At 37.4% G+C, this 21,099-nt stretch overlaps 1 long non-coding RNA gene across 2 annotated transcripts in view; it reads right to left on the bottom strand.

Annotated features, from left to right (window-relative positions):
- Positions 1–21,099, bottom strand: part of LOC137228993 (uncharacterized) — a 359,733-nt gene that overhangs the window by 150,713 nt on the left and 187,921 nt on the right. For both annotated transcript variants that reach the window (XR_010945481.1, XR_010945482.1), the window contains exon 4: positions 15,660–15,794. This is a non-coding gene — a long non-coding RNA (uncharacterized lncRNA). The remainder of the gene's footprint in view (positions 1–15,659; positions 15,795–21,099) is intronic.

The following is a 21,099-nucleotide window of genomic DNA, read 5'->3' as shown; positions in this document are numbered from 1 at the left end:
TCACAGTGTTGTTGAAATGAGTGAGACAATAATAAGGCAAAGCACTTTAGCCCAACAACAACAACAAAAATATTGTTTTAAAATACTTTTTTGGGGGGGTGTGCTACATTGTGCAAAGTTTTTAACAGAAGGTGATACTATTATAGCAGAATATTTTTAAGGCATTTAATCACTGTCACAAAGATGTGTTTCATGGATTCCACTTTCTCTTCTTGTATTTTCTCCTCAACCAACTGCTGTTGGGAGTTCACTTGGCACTGCTCCACTCAGGTGACTCTTGTCAAGGTCACGATGATTTCCATATTGCCAAGAGCAATGGTCACTTCTTTGACCTCCTTGTATTCTCAATAGCACTTGATACAGCTGATTTCTCTCCCTTTCTCTGCTCAGCAGCCAAATTATCTTTTTAATAGATAAACACATTATTTCACCACCCTACATTAAACCCTGAAATGGATTTCCATGTCATATATAACAAATACAAATCTTTCCCCCTTGACTTCCATTGCCCCTCCTTATCTAGACACATTTTCACTTTATTTTCTACCTTTCTCTCCTTGCCCAGTGCAATCCCTCCAGCCACCCTGACCTTCTTTCTGAACTTTGAACACTCTAAATGTATTCCTGTCTTAGACTGGCTGGTTCCTCTACTTGCAATTCTCTCTCCATAGATCATTGCTGGCTTCTTCTTATCATCCAGTCTCAAATGTCTCCTCCTCAGAGAAGTACCTCTGATTAGATAGTACCCAGATTCCTCAGTTAGTCTGCCTCCCATTTCATATTCTTAATGAAATCTGTTATTATCTCAAATTATCTTAAATATTTATTTTTACCATGTCTATCTCCCTCAAAGAAAGCAAGCTCCATGAAAACAGGGACACTGTATAGCTGAATGCCAAGATTAGAAAATGTTCTCCATAAATATTTATTGCACGAAAGATAAGGAACCCAGTTTCTCTTGCATCCTGTTCAAAGTGTCACTTCCTTCCCTAAACTTTATTCACTCTTAATATCAGTTCCACTTACCTGATATCTGTCATGTACTATCCTGTATTATCATGCATTTTTTCTGCATGTATGTCTCCTTTCTCCAATTACTATAAGTTAAGAGATTTGTGGGATGAAACCATATCAGACATTACTGTGTCTCCCAGAAACTCACGGGGCCTTGTTCGCAATATCTCACTAAATATCTGATAACATATTTATTTTAAAGGAAGACAAATTGACTCAATTTATAAAAACCTAAATTATCCGTTACTGAATAGCCAAAGGGAGAAAAAAAAAAATTGCTCAAGTGTTTTAATAAAAACATGTCTGCCCAAGAGTTTACTGTCTAAAACTGATACATTTGCCTAGGCAGTAGGAAAGGAGTGAGAGATGAATTTCAGGTTTTTAAACGCACAACCTAAATTATTTCAGTTCTTTAGAAAATTAGTTGTTACTTATGTTAAGAACAACTGGTCTATAGTCTAAATGTTAAAATAATGTAATCTATGGAAAATCCCAACTTGGTTGAATACATTTTACTTTACATTTTGCATATCTTGTGAGAGCTGGTACATACTCATGGGCAAAATACCCATTGTCTACATTGAAAATGAGTCCTATTTCTAAATAACAAGTATACTTTTTTCTCTTCCAGGCTTGACACTCTGCAGTGACTCCCCACCACTGTACTCAGCGGTTCAAATTCTTTAGCATGCCTTTGTAAGACTTTTCAGGATTAAGCCTCTATTCACAACTTAGTCTCACCTCTTAATCTTTCCGCTCCCCTCTTCTGGACCCTCTTTTTTCCAGCCCCCAACAAACACACACTCAGTTCTAGACACAATAAAAAACGCAGATCTCCCACCTTCCCCTCCACGTTGTTTTCTCTGAAACACACTGACTTCTTACCCACCCCTTCAGTTAGCCTGATTGACTCCCACTCATCATGAGTTGGAGATCCAATTCTCCAACTTCCCTACCCCTGTGTACCCTCCTGCCCAGAGGGGGTTAGGCCCCTTCTATGGGATCTCACAGTGCTCCTGCCAGCCTGCATGGAGCAAGTATCACACTACTGACTGTCCTTTTTACCAGGCTGTCTCCTTGCAGTCACGGACAACTTCTCCTTCACAGTTATAGCCCCAGTACCTTACCCATAGTAGGGGCTTAACAAGTAGTTTTGAAGAAATGAATAAGTGGATGGATGAGATTTTGTTATCAATGAATGTGGCTTATTAAAACGAGGATTAAAATAATTGATTACTTTCAAATATAATTTACTTGTATGGGAAAAAGAGTCATGGTAGTAGTGGCCTATGGACTGGAAATTTTACATTCAATATCAGCAATTTGCTGTGTTTGGAACAGAAATACATAGTCACAGTTCTTTGCTCAAAGCTGCCTTCTTCGAAATAATTAAAATAAATAATTCTAAAACTATCTTTTAACAAATGCCTTTGCAAATACATCCCAAACATGCCCACAATTACCAAATGAACATTGAGATTTTCTCTTTTAGCCAGATTACCTCTATTGACCTATAATAAGCAATAAGAGAAAAATTAAGGTAAGGAGAAATAGAGTCAAAAGTTTCTCTTGAGGGCATGACTATTTGGATAAATATTACTTAAGAACAGCTTAAAAATAATTACTACTGTTTTTTCTTAAACATAAAACACACGTTGTGTTTTTCTCCAAGAGCAAAATACTTGAGAGTGGTCCATACAAACTATATCTAATGTGTTCACTTTATTGTCAATTGCATTTTGAATGTTTTCAAGAATACAGGCCTTTATAGGTAGAAATAATTGCCTTATTTTTTCAAGTTTTATTGAGATATGATTGACATATAGCACTGTATTAGAGGGTACAATATAATGATTTGATATATGTATAGATTATAAAATGATTATCACAGTATATTAACACCCATCACTAAACCATTTTTAGTTAATAAATCAATACTTAATAATAAATAATTTTATTATTAAATAATAAATAAATCAATACTTGATTAATAATCCATTAATAATTCAATCAATTGTTTAACTGCTTTGTTTTAAATGCAATTAGTTTAGGGGAGATTATACACATGCTGTAATTCTTAATTCTTAATTATAACAATTAAGCTCTCTTTGTGGTTTTGATGATTATTATTAATGAGTGTGCTACCTTTGGGTGTGTCTGGCTGACGGGGTACAACAGAAGAAAGAGACAACAAGGATTAAATGAAAATGAAACAAAAACCATCTGACCACACAGATGGAAAGATGAGGTCTTTCAGAGTAGAGTCATAAATCAGAGAAAGCAATAGTCCAGGCACAATGGAAGCCATTTACCACGTGTGCCCCCCATAATAATCCTTCCTTTCTTCCTTGCCAGGAGCTCTTGTTCACCCTGGCTAGGACTGGACTGTGTAGCTGAGGCTCCCCAGTCCTCCTGTGGGATTCCCTCTTAGAGAAAGTTGCTCATGAGAAGGGAACAGAGCTTCTCTCCATTCTCCACAGAGGGAGAGGAGCCCTGGGGGTTGGTGGGTTTGAGGGGTCAGCAGCGGCAGACTGGGCAGGGTGTAGAGGAAGGTGAGGCTGACTTAGACAGAGGAGGCCAGCTCTTGTGCTGAGAACAGTGCGGACCACAGGCAGAGGGATGATGTTCATCTAATACAGTATAAATAACATGTGGGCAATGATAAATAGTGCAGAAATATATTAATCACCCTGAAATAATTATTAACCTAATTCCTTTGTTAATAGGCACTAAACAAGCTAAAAACAAGACATGAGTCCCCAAAAGAAGTCACTTATGCTAAGCCCTATATCACAAAACTGAGACTTAATTACAGTTTTGATTCTCCCAGACATGGAATCTTAAACCAATCGGGACTCTACTGATTACCATCAGTTAGCTAATCAGACTGATAGACCCCCACCATCTCCTATAAGGAAAGAAACCCTGCAATAATCAATCTGCTTCTTCCTGCCTAATACAACTTCCTTCTTCCTGCGCCCTCTGCCTATAAAATCTTGTACCTTGTATAGCTCTCTGGAGCTCCTTTGTACCTGCTAGATTGGATGCTGCCTGATTCATGAATCCCTGAATAAAGCTAGTATGATCTTTAAAATGTACTCAGATGAATTTTGTTTTTTGTTTTGTGGTACGCAGGCCTCTCACTGTTGTGGCCTCTCCCGTTGCGGAGCACAGGCTCCGGATGCGCTGACTCAGCGGCCATGGCTCACGGGCCCAGTCGCTCCGCGGCATGTAGGATCTTCCCGGACCGGGGCACGAACCCGTGTCCCCTGCATCGGCAGGCGGACTCTCAACCACTGCGCCACCAGGGAAGCCCTGAATTTTGTTTTTCAATGCAACCATTAACACTGTCTTTTAAAATGTTACAAAACTATTTCACCAACGTTCTTTACTTGATTCTCACAACAGTATCATGAAGCAAATAATTTTGCTTTTATCCACATTTTCTACAGCAGGAAACTGTGTTCTATGAAAGTCAGGATTTTGGAAAGTTTTGGCAAGGCTAGACTGGGTTCCTAGGCTTAGATCATTCACTAGGTAGCAAGTAGAATCAGTACTTAAGCTTAATGACTTGAAAACTTATTATTACTCATTTTCAAGATCAGAGTATTTATCAATTACAAATACATGAAGAGTGGTCAGTAAGAAACTTGACAAGCTAATAAATGTCATTAGCCTTGGTACTTCAGCTTCCACTTTTATTCTTATTAGCTGAATAAAATATTTTCTCTCGAATTCTTTAAGGAAAAAGCTAACATATTTCTATGTTAGTCATAAGAATAACACTTGAGATTCTGCAGAGTAAGTAAGACTTGTAATGGCATTTTGTCAGAAATTAAATTAAGCCAATTATTGTGGGAGGACACTTATTCTTTATATTTTTCTTTATGTAGGAAGGAATTTAAATAATTTAAATTCTTATTTCAGAAGAAAGAAGTAGAAAAACATTGCCTGTAGGTTCTGACCAGAGTTTATGTCTCATGGTAATATGTACACAATTAACCATTGAACAACTCAGGCATTAGGGACACTGACCCTGCATGTAGTCGTAAATCTAAACATAACTTATAGTTGTCCCTCTGTGTCCCTAGTTCCTTGCATCTCCAGTTCTGCAACTGATTATTCAACCAACTGGGCTCTTATAGTACGGTGGTATTTGCTGTTGAAAAAAACTTGCATATAAGTGGACCCATGCAGTTCAAACCTGTGTTGTTCAAGGGGCAACGATATATAAGAATTTGGATATGTGATTAGTGATTCCTAATGCCTTTGCAGACCTCTCTACGACTTGAACGTAGGAATACATTTGCCTCCCCTTAGGACATAATATTTACATCAAATAAATATTTACACCGTTTGTCTGTTTTTCCTGTTTGTTTTTGAGTTTGTGGGTTTTAGAAAGACAACGTGCTCAACTATTGCACACTGACCTAGGATGGCTATGCCAGAAATTTCTGTGTAGCCTGTGACCTTAATAACAAATATGTGTATGATTCAACTCCCTTAAGCATTTTCCAAAAAGAACTTTCTGTTCCTTCATAACCAAGCTTTCAAAAGATGATGATATGGCACTATTCTCACTCTTAGATTCCAGATCTACATTTCTAATATGGCTTGGGCACGACGCTGCTCTCAACCCAAACCTGTCATCATCAGGGGCTAGGAGTTCATTCAGATGATGCTTGAAAAACTAGAAAGGTGTTACTACTTCAGAGATTAACAGCTTCAAAGACTATGGATGAAGAGTTTTGAATCAAGGAAATGAACCAGGAGTCTCCTTATGGCAAATCCAACTCTTGCATAGTTGAATGATTTTTGATTCTGCCCATAAAAATGTCAGCTCTTTTCCAAATAGCTTTAAAATGCTTTATTGGAGGAAGTAATGTTTTAGGACATGTTTGAGTACTAGAATACAGAATGCTTTTCAAACTGGAAGACCAAAAATGACATGAAGAAAAAAAAATTTCCAAGCACAGATATAACATGAGAAAACCATCTGAAGCTGCAGTGGAATTATCAGACAAGGACCGTAAATACATCTACCTAAGACGAGTGGAGTTTGAAGAAGATGAAAACATGTAGACTTATTAACAGGAATAAGGTATCGATTAAAACACTCCAAAACCCCTGATATTTGGACTAGGCTATTTCCATTCCTTTTAGTTTTAGCATAGCACTGAAAAAATGGAATGCAAGAAGACATTTGAGTTTATTTAAATATCATAAAATGGTGTTTGTACTGCTTCTAAAATTAAGACAATTTTTATAATACATAAAGGACAGGAAACAAACTCTACAAATAGAATGAAATCCATGTGGAATGGCTAAGTCATCCAGAATGTGTGTGTGTGTGAATGTGTGTGTGTATGTGTATGTGTGTGTCTGTAACTTGAAATGCTCTCAATCATTTTGTCAAGCACATTTTCTCCTTTTGTTTTTTACTTGGATATTTGAAGGAAGATGTAATTCATATGTTTTTCATTCATTTACACTTGAGGTATTAAAATGCGGCCTGAGTTATGTATTCATGTACCGTGAGCGAGTTATTTCTGTTGAAAATGTCTCTTTTCTTGATTAAAAAAAATTTACACTAAATTAGAATCCAAAGCTGTTAGTTCACAGCATCAACTCCTAGTCTAGAATATTCATATTCTCTTGACATATGAGAAGATGTTCTAACTTTTACAAACAACCTCTGGCACAATTAAAATCAAGGTCTTGCCTTTTCTGTCACTATTAATGACCACTGTATGCCACGACAAAATAATCATAACGATCATTTCTACTTAGCTCCCTATTTCAAGGTTCAGTACATTTCATTATATCTATCCTATGAGACGCCAGATTTAGGAGTTCTTCCTTTATGCCTCTAATTCAAGTTTATAAAATAATTTTTATTTTCACCAAATACAGAGGATACTATTATATGCCCTAATAAAATCAAACAAAATACAAAACAGAACATAAAACAAAAACACAGTTTTATTTTTCATGAATGTATGAACTTTATTTTACACACAATATTATCTCTTGGTTTCCAGATCAGCTTCTCTTGTCTGTTAACTGATTTATCTCCATTTGCAATGATTTATGTCATTTCCCCCCTCAAAAAGGTCTTCATTGTCAATTTTTACGGAGAAAAAAGCAAAAAGGGGAGAAGAAAGATCACATTGCAGCACTGGAAGCCAGAAGTCACGGCCTTTGCTCTCAGCTGTCACCAGGCAGAGCTCCCAGAGTCACAGTGGCTCATTATCTGAGATGAGAGATGAGCTGTGCGGGTCCTGTAACCCTAACGGGGGGAGCTTCTGCTGTGGCTGGTTCTGTGGTAGCTTTTAATTCATCCTTCATGATACCAAATGCCACTTTCGGTGGTAGCCTACTGGTGTTGACGCTTGTTTCTGTATGCCATAGTTTAAAGCACCACACTATGAAATAGCTCCAGAATGTGCCTTGTAACACTTAGGCACAATAAGGGCATTTACCTACTTTCCAATTTTTTGTTGTTGTTGTTCAACTCTTTTAGCAAATTTCAGTCATATGATACAGTGTTATCAACTATAATCACCATGTTATACGTTAGATACTCAGACCTTATTCATCTTATAACTGAAAGTTTATACCTCTTAATGAATCTCTTCCTATCTCCCCCACCACCTTACGGCAAACACTTTTCTACTCTCTGTTTCTATGAATTTGACTATTTTTCCTTTTAGAATTCTACATATAAGTGCTATCATGTAGTATTTGTCATCCTCTGTCTGGTTTATTTCACTTAGCATAATGCCCTCCAGGTTCATCCATTGTTGTTGCAAATGATAGGATTTCTTCCTCTTTCAAGGTTGACTAATATTCCACTGTGTATATATACCCCATTTTCTTGATCCATTCATTCATCAACAGATACTTAGGTTGTTTCCATACCTGGGCTACTGTGAATAATGCTGTGAACATGGGAGTACAGACATAGCTTCAAGAGATAATTTCATTTTGGGGGGATATATACCCAGAAGTGGAATTGCTGGATCAGATGGTGGTTCTATTTTTAATTTCTTTAGAAACTTCCATATTGTTCTTCATAGAGGCTGCACCAATTTACATTCCCACCAACAGTGTATAAGGGTTCCCTTTTTTCCACATCCCCACCAGCATTTGTCATCTCTTGTCTTTGTGATTGCACGTGTGAGGTGACATCTCATTGCGTTTCTGATTTGCATTTCCCGATGATTAGTGATGTTCGGCACCTTGGGCAACTGGATACATGCTTTGGAAAAAATGTTTATTTAGGTACTTTGCCCCGTTTTTAATTGTTTTATTTCTTTGCTAATGAGTTGTATGCGTTTCTGGTATGTTTGGGATATTAACCCCATATCAGATATGTGGTTTGCAAGTATTTTCTCCCATTTTCTAGGTTTCCTTTTCATTGTGCTAATGGTTTACTTGGCTGTGAAGATGCTTTTTAATTTAACACAGTTCCATCTGCTTATTTTTGTTTCTGTTGCCCCCAAATATTCATAAGAAATCACTGGATTAATACTCTCGAAGATATGCAATACTGCAGAGAGCTCAAGATAAGTTCTTGGTCCTTAGAACACAGAAAACAGATTCTGCTTACATTCTACAGCTTGGTCAGTTTAATTAAGGTTATTTCTTTCTGAGCTGTTTTATAAGCCAGGAGTAAGTCCACTGCCTTCCCCCTTGCCTATTTATTCAATAAGAAGATTATGGTTACATAAAACTGAATTTTCCTGAACCATGAGTCAGTGTTTATTAAAGTGCCATAGTAGTATCTTATTAATAAGAATAATGTAAATATTCAGGATGTTATGAATTGAATTGTGCCCCCCAAAGACACATTCAAGTCCTGACCCTTGGTACCTATGAATGTGATCTTATTTAGAAAGTTTTTGTAAATGTAATCAAGTTACAATGAGAGCAAGCTGAATTTGGGTGTGGCCTAATCCAATATGACTGGTGTGTTTATAAGAGGAGGAAAATTTGGACATGAACACAAAAATACAAAAAAGAGACTACCACGTGAAGACAGATACAGAAATCGAACGCCTGGGGCTACCAGAAGCTGGAAGAGTCAAGGAACGGTTTTTCTGTAGAGGCTCTGGAGAGACTGTGGCCCTCCCAACACCTTGATTTTGAGCTTCTAGCCTCTAGAACTATGAGAGAACAAATTTCTGTTGTTTTAAGCCACCCAGTTTGTAGCACTTTGAGATACTCCAAGCAGCTAGACGTAGAAGTCTTTCAATCCTGTAGGAGAGCTCTGGTGGTGTATTACAGTGTAGCAGTGTCCCCTTCAATGCACTGTATTTGTAGTTATAAAAATAATAAATCTATATTTTAAAAAGAAATGAACTTGTTTTCTGAGCAGCTAAATTCCAAGTGTATTATACAGAAGACATACAGTCAGAAGTGAAGATACTGCTACCCAAACTCAATGTGGCAAAGAACACTTCTCCATAAATACCCTTCCAGAAAAGGCTGTCCTCCAAGCTGGCTACTTGCTTTACACTTTACCATAAGGACTGCATATCCTACAGACCACTGAATATGAAAATCATGTGCAAACATCTCATGTTTCTAGATTTTTGGCTAGTGCTTTTTAGGCATGGCTTTATAATATGAAAAAACTGGTGATAGCTACTCAAATTAAATAACAAATAGCTTTGCGTTTAGCTACTTGAGGGCAGGGATCATTTTAGATGGGCCATGGTATCCCATTCGCCCCACACAGCATGTGCCAGATCGTTGGTGCTGAAAAAGAGTTATGAAGTAATATGTAGACATTAGATATGTGTAAATGGTTGATTATACATGAAAAAGATAACCTGTAACTGAAAACTGAGTAAAAGTATTATTTACTGAGTACAAGGATACATTATTTAACTTAATTTTCAAAACATTTCTGTCAAATAGATATTATTCTCCCTGTTTTATGGACAGGAAACTTAGGCCCAGAAAGTTTTAAATGATGTTCCCAAGATCACATAGCTTGTCAGTGGTGTAAAAACAGTAGGTAGGAACGACTCACAGTCCAAATCTCTGTGCCACGTTCTACGCTGTGTCCTATACCATAACCACCTTCTGGGGAAATGCCTACTCAAGACCTAGACTCCACACTTCACTGTAAACTCTTATTTGCCTGGGAACTATTCACCTCAACTGTTTTTATCACAATTTGTCCACTTGAAGTGGGGAAGTGGGGTTAAAAATATTTGAAACCCCCTTTCTGATTTGAACAATATGAGTGTACATGTGTTAATGCTTAAATCACACCAGAAACTATCAGAAAGAATGGTCTCTGTTTTAAATCCAAGAAATTAGTTTTATAATTATATAACTAAAATTCTAACCAGATGGAGTCCCAAATGAATTATGTTAACTAATTCTCTTCTTTCTCTCTCATTGCGATTATAGAAATTTTATGTTAATTTTATCTATGCTATATATACTATTCTGGACATTCTTAACTACAATGCCAACTACCTTGATTAATTATTTTTTAAAGCCATCATTTATCATCATTTGATATATAAAGCACACTGTACTAGACTAGGTGCTTTAACTGCCCAGAATCTCTCTACATGAAGGAACAGCTCTGCCAGCACATCATTCAAAATGATTGCCATGGAGCCAGCACTGGAGCAATGCAATTGTGTCTTCTGAAACCAAGCTCGGTGGACCCCAGTCCCGTCTCAGGTATCCGGAATTTGGAACTGAGAGTCAGGAAAACTGTGGCGGTCATTAAAACTGTATCACATGACTTCAATGTTCTAAGGAAGTCCAGAATTCCCAATGACCAAGGTCCCTAAAAGCTAGCCTGATGTGAAATCAGTTTCAAGGGCTTCTGAAAGACCAGCCAGAAGTAAACCAACCGAAAACTAATTGTGATAATTAAGCCTGACCATAACAGAATTTAACCACCTTCTTGCAAATGAAATAAAACCATTTAGACATTTTATAATCATGCCCATCCTCCACCACATAAACCATGCTATAGAAGACAAAAAATAACAAGTCACACTTAACACTACTGAACTGTACAATTAAAAATGGTTAAGATGGTCAATTTCATGTTTGTTTGTTTTTTACCACCCCCCCAAAAAAAATCACAGAGAAATTAACTGGTTAGTTAAGAATATAGTGTTTATCCAGTTGAGGTTCTCTATTTCCCGACTGATGAGAACTTGGTTAAATTTACTGGTCATGACAAAGAGATGAGACACTTAATGTGGCCCTGAATAATAATAAAATTTAGTCTTGAAGAAACTGATAGACATTAGTAGTGGTGTACTGATAAATGTTTAACAACCATCTCTCAAACAACAAAACAGTGCTGATTTGTAAAATTAGTCAGTTTTCATGGTGTAAATATTACCACCATGCTTATTTTAAGCCACCAATGTCACATCAGTAAACACAGAATCGGGAACAGATGGATAGGCAAAATCAGCTCTCTTAAGTGGAATCCAGCACCCCATGGTGGGGAAAAGGCAGAACAGAACCACCCCAAATGTCTTCTGTGTTTTCATTTCATTTGTGTCAAGTTCAAAATGTATTGACGTAGGAAAAGAAAAAGGGAACTAATATTTATGAAGTGGCTACTGTGAGCCAGACCTATTTTAAATTATCTCATTATAAAAAGCTATGAGGGAGACCCTGTTCTGGGGCCAGCTGGGCCCTGGCCCTGCCCACTAGCAGGCCAACACAAGCTTTGGGACACCCAGGACCCCATACCCAACTGTGTCAGGAATCAACCCCCCCCAATAGCTATATGACACCAGCTCTGAGACCCCTGGGCCCTGCAAACAGACTCCAAGATCTGGCTATGCCTGCCAGTAGACTGGCACTAACCCGAGGACATGGCTTCATGTGCCAGTGGGTGGGCAATATCCCAAGAGTATTCTAGACCCTGACTCCATTCACCAGTGAGCTGGCACTAGCTCCAGGGCCCCCTGGGATTCTGTGGCTGGCTGCCTCATGACCCAGCCCCCACCACCCCAACCAGCAGCCTCTGCACAAGGTAGGACCTGGCAACCAATCAGACTGGGGGCCACACAAGCCTACCAGACTGCCCTCAGTGTCAGCCTGCCACAACAGAAGGACCCAAGCAGCCCTCATAGGGGGAACCCCTAGAGCATATAGCTTGGGTGATAAGAGGGGAATACACTGCTGGGATGCATAGGACTTTTCCTACAGGAGGCCATTTCTCCAAGGTCCAGAAATGTAACTAACCTACCAGATACATAAAAATACAAACAGCAACTTAAGCAAAATGAGGTGACAGAGGAACATGTTGCAGAGAAAGAAACAAGATAAAACCCCAGAAGAAGAACTAAGTGAAGTGGAGATAGGCAATCTACCCAAGAAGGAGTTCTGGGTAGTGATTGTAAAGATGATCAAAGAACTCAGGAGAAGAATGGATGCGCAGAGCAAGAAGTCAGAAGTTTTTAACATGGAGTTAGAAAATATAAAGAACAAACAGTGATGAAGAATACAAAAACTGAAATGAAAAATACACTTGAAGGAATAAATAGTAGACTAAATGATACAGAGGAACAGATCAGTGAGCTGGAAGACGGAGTAGTGGAAATCACTGCTGCTGAACAGAAAAAAGAAAGAAGAATGAAATGAAATGAGGACAGTTTAAGAGACCTCTGGGAAACAGCAAGCACACTAATATTTGCATTATAGAGGTCCCAGAAGGAGAAGAGAGAGAAAAGGGAACAGAGAACACATTTGAAGACATAATAGCTGAAAACTTCCCTAACCTGAGAAAGGAAACCATCACCCAAGTCTAGGAAATGCAGAGAGTCCCATACAGGATGAACCCAAAGAAGAACACACCAAGACACACTGTAGTTAAAAATGACAAAAAATAAAGATAAAGAGAGAATATTAAAAGCAGCAAGGGAAAAATAACAAATAACACACAAGTGAATTCCCTTAAGGCTATCAGCTGATTTTTCAGTAGAAACTCTGCAGGCCAGAAGGGAGTGGCATGATATATTTAAAGTGATGAAAGGGAAAAACCTACAACCAAGAATAATCTGCCCAGCAAGGCTCTTGTACAGATTTGATAGAGAAATGAAAAGTTTTATAGACAAGCAAAAGCTAAAAGAATTCAGCACCACCAAACCAGCTTTACAAGAAATGTTAAAGAAACTTCTCTAAGTGAAAAAGAAAAGGCCACAACTAGACACATGAACATTACAGCATGAAAAAACTCATCCAGAAAAGCAAACATACAGTAAAGGTAGGAAATCATTCACATACCCAGTAGGAAGGTTAAAAAAACAAAAGTAGTAAAATCATGTATATCCACAATAAGCTGTTAGGGGATACACAAAACAATTAGATATAAAATATGATATCAAAAAAATTCTGTGGGGGGGAGAGTACAAGTGGAAGGTTGCTGAAATGCATCTGAAAGTAAGAGATCAGCAACTTAAAACAATTATATATATAGCTGTATAAAAACCTCATGGCTTTTTAAACCTCATCACAAACCAAAAATCTATAATAGATACATATACAAAAAAGAAAGAGAAATCAAAACATAAAACTAAAGAGTCATCAAACCACAAGAGAAGATAACAAAAGAAGAAGGAACAAAAAATACCTATGAAACAACCCCAAAACAATTAACAAAATGGCATACATATCAATAATTACCATAAATGTAAATAAACTAAATGCACCAATCAAAAGACACAGAGTGGCTGATTGGATACACAACAAGACCCGTATATATGCTGCCTACAAGAGATTCACTTCAGATCTAAAGACACATACAGACTGAAAGTGAGGGGATGGAGAAAGGTTTTCCATGCAAATGGACATCAAAAGAAAGTCGGGGTAGCAATACTTATATCAGACCTTAAAGTAAAGACTGTTACAAGAGACACAGGAGGACATTATATAATGATCAAGAGATCAATCTAAGAAGAAGATACAACAATTGTAAATACATATGCACCCAACATAGGAGCACCTAAATATATAAAGCAAATATTAATGGACATAAAGGGAGAAATCAACAGTTACACAAGAATAGTACTGGACTTTAACATCCCACTTACATCGACATACAGATCATGCAGACAATCAATAGGGAAGCATTGGCCCCTAATGACACGTTAGACCAGATACACTTAATATATATAGAAAATTCCATTCCAAAACAGCAGAATACATATTCTTTTCAAATGCACATGGAATATTCTCCAATATAGATCACATGCTAGGCCACAAAACAAGCCTTGGAAAATTTAAGAAAATTGAAATCATTTCAAGCATCTTTTCTGAACAGAACACTATGGGATTAGAAGTCAACTACGAGAAAAAAACTGCAAAAAATACAAACACATGGAGGCTAAACAATATGCCACTAAAGAACGAATGGATCACTGAAGAAATCAAAGAGGAAATGAAAAAATACCTAGAGAAAAATAAAAACAAAAACATGACAATCCAAAACCTATGGGACACAGCAAAATCAGTTCTAAGAGGGAAGTTTATAAAAACACAAGCTTACCTTGGGATACAAGAAATATCTCAAACAAGCAACCTAACCATACACCTGAAGGATCTAAAGAAAGAAGAAAAAACAAAACCCAACGTTAGCAGAAGGAAAGAAATTATAAAGATCAGAGCAGAAATAAATGAACTAGAGACAAAAAAAAGAGAAAAAAATCTGAAACTAAAAACTTGTTCTTTGAAAAGATAAACACAATTGATAGCCTTTAATCAGACTCATCAAGAAAAAAAAGGGAGCAGACCCAAATCAATAAAATTGGAAATGAAAAAGGAGAAGTTCCAACTGACACCGCAGAAATATAAAAGGTCATAAGAAACTGCTACAAACAACTATATGCCAATAAAATGGACAATCTAGAAGAAATGGATAAATTCTTAGAAATGTACAATCTCCCAAGACTGAAACAGGAAAAAATAGAAACTAGGAACAGACCAATTACCAGTAATGAAACTGAATCACTAATTTAAAAACTCCCAACAAACCAAAGTCCAGGACAAGACGGCTTCATAGGTGAATTATACCAAACATTTAGAGAAGAGTTAACCTTCTTAAACTATTCCAAAAAACTGCAGAGCAAGGAACATTTCTGAACTCATTCTATAAGGCGAGCATTACGCTGACACCAAAACCAGACACAGGTATCACAAAAAAAAAAAAATGACAAGCCAATATTACTGATGAACATAGATGCAAAAATCCTCAGCAAAATATTAGCAAACCGAACCAACAATACATTAAAAGGATTATATGCCATAATCAAGTGGGATTTATCGCAGGGAGGCAAGGATTTTTAATATCCACAAATCAATCAATATGATACACCACAATGACCAACTGAAGAATAAAAACCATGTGATCATCTCAACAGATGCATAAAGAGCTTTTGATAAAATTCAACATCCATTTGTGATTAAAAAAAAAAACTCTCCTGAAATTAAATTTCTGGATGGATTTTTTTTCTCATTAAAAAATCCTTTTAAATTCTCCCAGGTGAAAGGTTACAGATAATGAAAAGTCATTATCTTTATCATCATCAAGCTGTTGTTTTCTGAATGCTTATCTAAATTGAAGGCTATAACAGCTTACAAGTGCTTACCTTTGGAGCACAGGTGACAAAGGGGTAAACTGGAAGTTTCTGCTGGTAGCCTAGTGTGAAGGTGTGATCTGTATGCTGTCAACTCTTCCTCTCTCACAAAGACTGATGTTGATATTTACAGAAGATTATTGGTCCCTGAAAGAAAGACAAGTAAAAACTATGCCAGTTATGTTTCAAAAGTATCAGTGGAACGTAAGAGCTTCAAATTTCTATCTGCATGCCAATTTTAATGTATTCAAAAGTTCTTTTAGAAAAGTATATCTTCATCATTCAAATAATTACCCAAGTTAGAGTACTAAAATCATAGAAATCTGGAATGGAGAATGCTAAAAGAACTCTTGGGATATACTCCTTTTACAGATGAAGAAAGAATAATTACACCGCTTTTCTTTAAAAAGAGAAGGCAGTTATTGGCTCCTAGAGAAGCAGCTCCCATCTCATCACACTGATGTGTGGTGCTGCAATTCAGAATATTTACATTTTATAGAATTCTCATTTTAATATCTAATTCCAGAAACAGCAGCTCTCCTTAATGGTATCATCTCTGTTTTACAAATTTTCAGTACATTCAGATATTTATATCATTAAGAATCAATGTAGAGAAAAGGGAACCCTCCTACACTGTTGGTGGGAATGTAAGTTGGTGCAGCCACAACAGAAAACAATATGGAGGTTCCTCAGAAAACTAAAAATAGAACTACCATATGATCCAGCAATCCCTCTCCTGGGAATACACCCAGACAAAACTGTAATTCAAAAAGATACATGCACCCCTATGTTCAGAGCAGCACTATTCACAATAGCCAAAACATGAAACAACCTAAAGGTCCATCGACAGAAGAATGGATAAAGAAGATGTGGTACATGTATACAATGGAATATTACTTAGCCATAAAAAAGAACAAAATAATGCCATTTGCAGCAACATGGATGCGACTAGAAATTGTCCTACTAAGTAAGTCAGAAAGAGAAGGACAAATACCGTATGATATCACTTATATGCGAAATCTAAAATATGGCACAAATGAACCTCTAAAAGAGACACAGACTCATAGACATAGAGAACAGACTTGTGGTTGCCAACGGGGAGGGGGAAGGGAGAGGGATGGACTGGGAGTTTGGGGTTGGTAGAGGCAAACTATTACATTTAGAATTGAAAAATAACAAGGTCCTAATGTATGGCACAGGTAACTATATTCAATATCCTGTGATAAACCATAATGGAAAAGAATATAAAAAAGAATGTATACATGTGTATAACTGAGTCACTTTGCTGTACAGCAAAGATTGACACAACACTGTAAGTCAATTATACTTCAATAAAAAAAAATTCATCTAAAAAGAAAGAAAGAATCAATGCCTGGACTAGACTAAATTATTAGGGGTAATTCAGATCTTTCCATTCCTTATCTCCCATCATTGGTGAAACTTAAAACTTTTATGTGGAATGTAGAGTTCACAGTTTCAACTATCTGTTTGATTTCATATTACTGATATGTATGAATTATATAAAATATACAATACCCCAAACAGTTGTTTTTGCACTGGTTCTACCTTTAACAGGAATGTAATTGGCAATAAAGTATAATGAAATCAACAATGACACATGCTGGTATAAGGAAAAGAAAAACCTTCAGATTCCAACCACAGTGTCCCCAGGAAAGCTGGTACTAGTAATAGCTAAGGTTAACATACTGTATTACATGCCTTAAATGAATCATAATCTAATTATCATAACTTCAAAGCAGGAGCTACGATTAATCCCATTTCTCACTTGAGGAAACTGGGGCAGGGAGAAGTTGAGTCACTTGTCTAAGGCTACTAATCATTATGGAAGCCAGACTTTGAACTCAGGTAACCATCTTTAGGGCCTTGGGCACTTAACTAGGCTCCCCCACCTCTATCTGTGAGGTCTAATGGGCCCCTGCCAAACCCCAAGAATTGCTCACTCTCTCCTGCAAACAGAAAACATACTTGGGGCTAAGAAGTGATGGAGATGGCAGGAGAGCAGAGGCTCCTATGTTCTGTTCTTCCCTCCCTACTTCCCTCTCTTTCTCCCCAGGGATGGAATTAATGTTCCTCCGCGCCCCCCCCCCCCACCGCCAGTCCACCTCCTTACAAGCGTGATTGTAGGACTATATGGTGTTCAGCATTCTATCTCCAGCATCTAGTGCAATATGGACACAAAATAGGCACCATTGTACTTGTTGAATGAATGAATGAATCCTTTCTGTGCTGTAAGTGTTAAATGAGACCATGTACGGGACACACAGAGCTTCCCATAATACCTGATGTATACCAGATACTTAATAAATATTAGTTGTTGCTATTCTACTATTACTGCCTACTGTTACTATTATTTGTCTAAAAGATAATTTTAAGCAGAATATAAACGTTTTATTTCATTGTTCCTCTCATTTTTAATTATGTTTTAAATTTATTTATTTATTTATTTATTTTTGGCTGCATTGGGTCTTCGTTGCTGCACGCGGGCTTTCTCTAGTTGTGGCGAGCGGGAGCTACTCTTCATTGCAGTGCGCGGGCTTCTCATTGCAGTGGCTTCTCTTGTTGTGTATCACGGGCTCTAGCTGCACAGGCTGCAGTAATTGTGGCATGCAGGCTCAGTAGTTGTGGCTCGTAGGCTCAAGAGCACAGGCTCAGTAGTTGTGGTGCACAGGCTTTGTTGCTCCATGGCATGTGGGATCTTCCTGAACCAGGGCTGGAACCCGTGTCCCCTGCATTAGCATGTGGATTCTTAACCACTGTGCAACCAAGGAAGTCCCCCTCTCATTTTTTATTTTTTAACATTTTTCGTGGAGTATAATTGCTTTATTATGGTGTGTTAGTCTCTGCTTTATAACAAAGTGAATCAGTTATACATATACATATATCCCCATACCTCTTCCCTCTTGCACCTCCCTCTCTCCCACCCTCCCTTTCCCACCCTTCTAGCTGGTCACAAAGCACCGAGCTGATCTCACTGTGCTTTGCGACTGCTTCCCAATAGCTATCTATTTTACATTTGGTAGTGTATATATGTCCATATATACACTACAACTCTCTCACTTTCTCCCAGCTTATGCTTCCCCCTCCCCGTGTCTTCAAGTACATTCTCTAGTAGGTCTGCATCTTTATTCCCATCTTGCAAATAGGTTTTTCATGACCATTTTTTCTTAAATTCCATATATGTTTTAGCATATGGTATTTGTTTTTCTCTTTCTGACTTACTTCACTCTGTATGACAGACTCTAGATCCATCCACGTCACTACAAATAACTCAATTTCGTTTCTATTTCATGTGCCACATCTTCTTTATCCATTCTTCTGTCAATGGACACTTAGGTTGCTTCCATGTCCTGACTATTGTAAATAGAGCTGCAATGAGCACTGTGGTACATGACTCTTTTTGAATTATGGCTTTCTCAGGGTATATGCCCTGTAGTGGGATTGCTGGGTCGTATGGTAGTTCTATTTTGAGATTTTTAAGGAACCTCCATACTGTTCTCCATAGTGGCTGTATCAATTTACATTCCCACCAACAGTGCAAGAGGGTTCCCTTTTCTCCACACCCTCTCCAGCATTTATTGTTTGTAGGTTTTTTGATGATGGCCATTCTGACCGGTGTGAGGTGATACCTCATTGTACTTTTGATTTGCATTTCTCTAATGATTAGTGATGTTGAGCATTCTTTCATGTGTTTGTTGGCAATCTGTATATCTTCTTTGGAGAAATGTCTATTTAGGTCTTCTGCTCATTTTGGGTTGTTTGTTTTTTAGATATTGAGCTGCATGAGCCGCTTATAAATTTGGGAGATTAATCCCTTGTCAGTTGCTTCATTTGCAAATATTTTCTCCCATTCTGAGGGTTGTCTTTTCATCTTGTTTATGGTTTCCTTTGCTGTGCAAAAACCTTTTAAGTTTCATTAGGTCCCATTTGTTTGTTTTTGTTTTTATTTCCATTTCTCTAGGAGCTGGGTCAAAAAGGATCTTGCTGTGATTTATGTCATAGAGTGTTCTGCCTATGTTTTCCTCTAAGAGTTTGATGGTGTCTGGCCTTACAGTTAGGACTTTAATCCATTTTGAGTTTATTTTTGTGTATGGTGTTAGGGAGCGTTCTAATTTCATTCTTTTACATGTGGCTGTCCAGTTTTCCCAGCACCACTTACTGAAGAGGCTGTCTTTTCTCCATTGTATATTCTTGCCTCCTTTATCAAAGATAAGGTGACCATATGTGCATGGGTTTATCTCTGGGTTTTCTATCCTGTTCCATTGATCTATATTTCTGTTTTTGTGCCACTACCATACTGTCTTGATTACTGTAGCTTTGTAGTATAGTCTGAAGTCTGGGCGCTTGATTCCTGCAGCTCCATTTTTCTTTCTCAGGATTGCTTTGGCTATTTGGGGTCTTTTGTGTTTCCATACAAATTGTGAAATTTTTTTGTTCTGGTTCTGTGAAAAATGCCAATGGTAGCTTCATAGGGATTGCATTGAATCTGTAGATTGCTTTGCGTAGTAGAGTCATTTTCACAATGTTGATTCTTCCAATCCAAGAACATGGTATATCTCTCCATCTATTTCTATCATCTTTAATTTCTTTCATCAGTGTCTTATAATTTTCTGCATACAGTTCTTTTGTCTCCTTAGGTAGGTTTATTCCTAGGTATTTTATTCTTTTTGTTGCAGTGGTAAATGGGAGTGGTTCCTTAATTTCAATTTCAGAGTTTTCATCATTAGTGTATAGGAATGCCAGAGATTTCTGTGCATTACTTTTGTATCCTGCTACTTTACCAAATTCATTGATTAGCTCAAGTAGTTTTCTGGTAGCATCTTTAGGATTCTCTATGTATAGTATCATGTTATTTGCAAACACTGACAGTTTTACTTCTTCTTTTCCGATTTGGATTCCTTTTTTTTCTTTTTCTTCCCTGATGGCTGTGGCTAACACTTCCAAAACTATGTTGAATAACAGTGGTGAGAGTAGGCAACCTTGTCTTGTTCCTGATCTTAGTGGAAATAGTTTCAGTTTTTCACCATTGAGGACGATGTTGGCTGTGGGTTTGTCATATATGGCCTTTATTATGTTGAGGTAAGTTCCCTCTCTGCCTACTTTCTGGAGGGTTTTTATCATAAATGCTGTTGAATTTTGTCGAAAGCTTTCTCTGCATCTATTGAGATGATCATATGGTTTTTCTACTTCGATTTGTTAATATGGTGTATCACATTGATTGATTTCCGTATATTGAAGAAACCTTGCATTCCTCGGACAAACCCCTCTTAACCATGGTGTATGATCCTTTTAATGTGCTGTTGGATTCTGGTTGCTGGTATTTTGTTGAGGATTTCTGCATCTATGTTCATCAGTGATATTGGCCTGTAGTTTTCATTTTTTGTGACATCTTTGTCTGGTTTTGGTATCAGGGTGATGGTGGCCTTGTAGAATG

The sequence above is a fragment of the Pseudorca crassidens genome, chromosome 8 (assembly GCF_039906515.1).
Source record: "Pseudorca crassidens isolate mPseCra1 chromosome 8, mPseCra1.hap1, whole genome shotgun sequence".
NCBI classification, from domain to species: Eukaryota; Metazoa; Chordata; class Mammalia; order Artiodactyla; family Delphinidae; genus Pseudorca; species Pseudorca crassidens.
The sequence above is the reverse complement of the archived record's forward strand: the minus strand, read 5'-3'. Positions and strand labels throughout refer to the sequence as shown.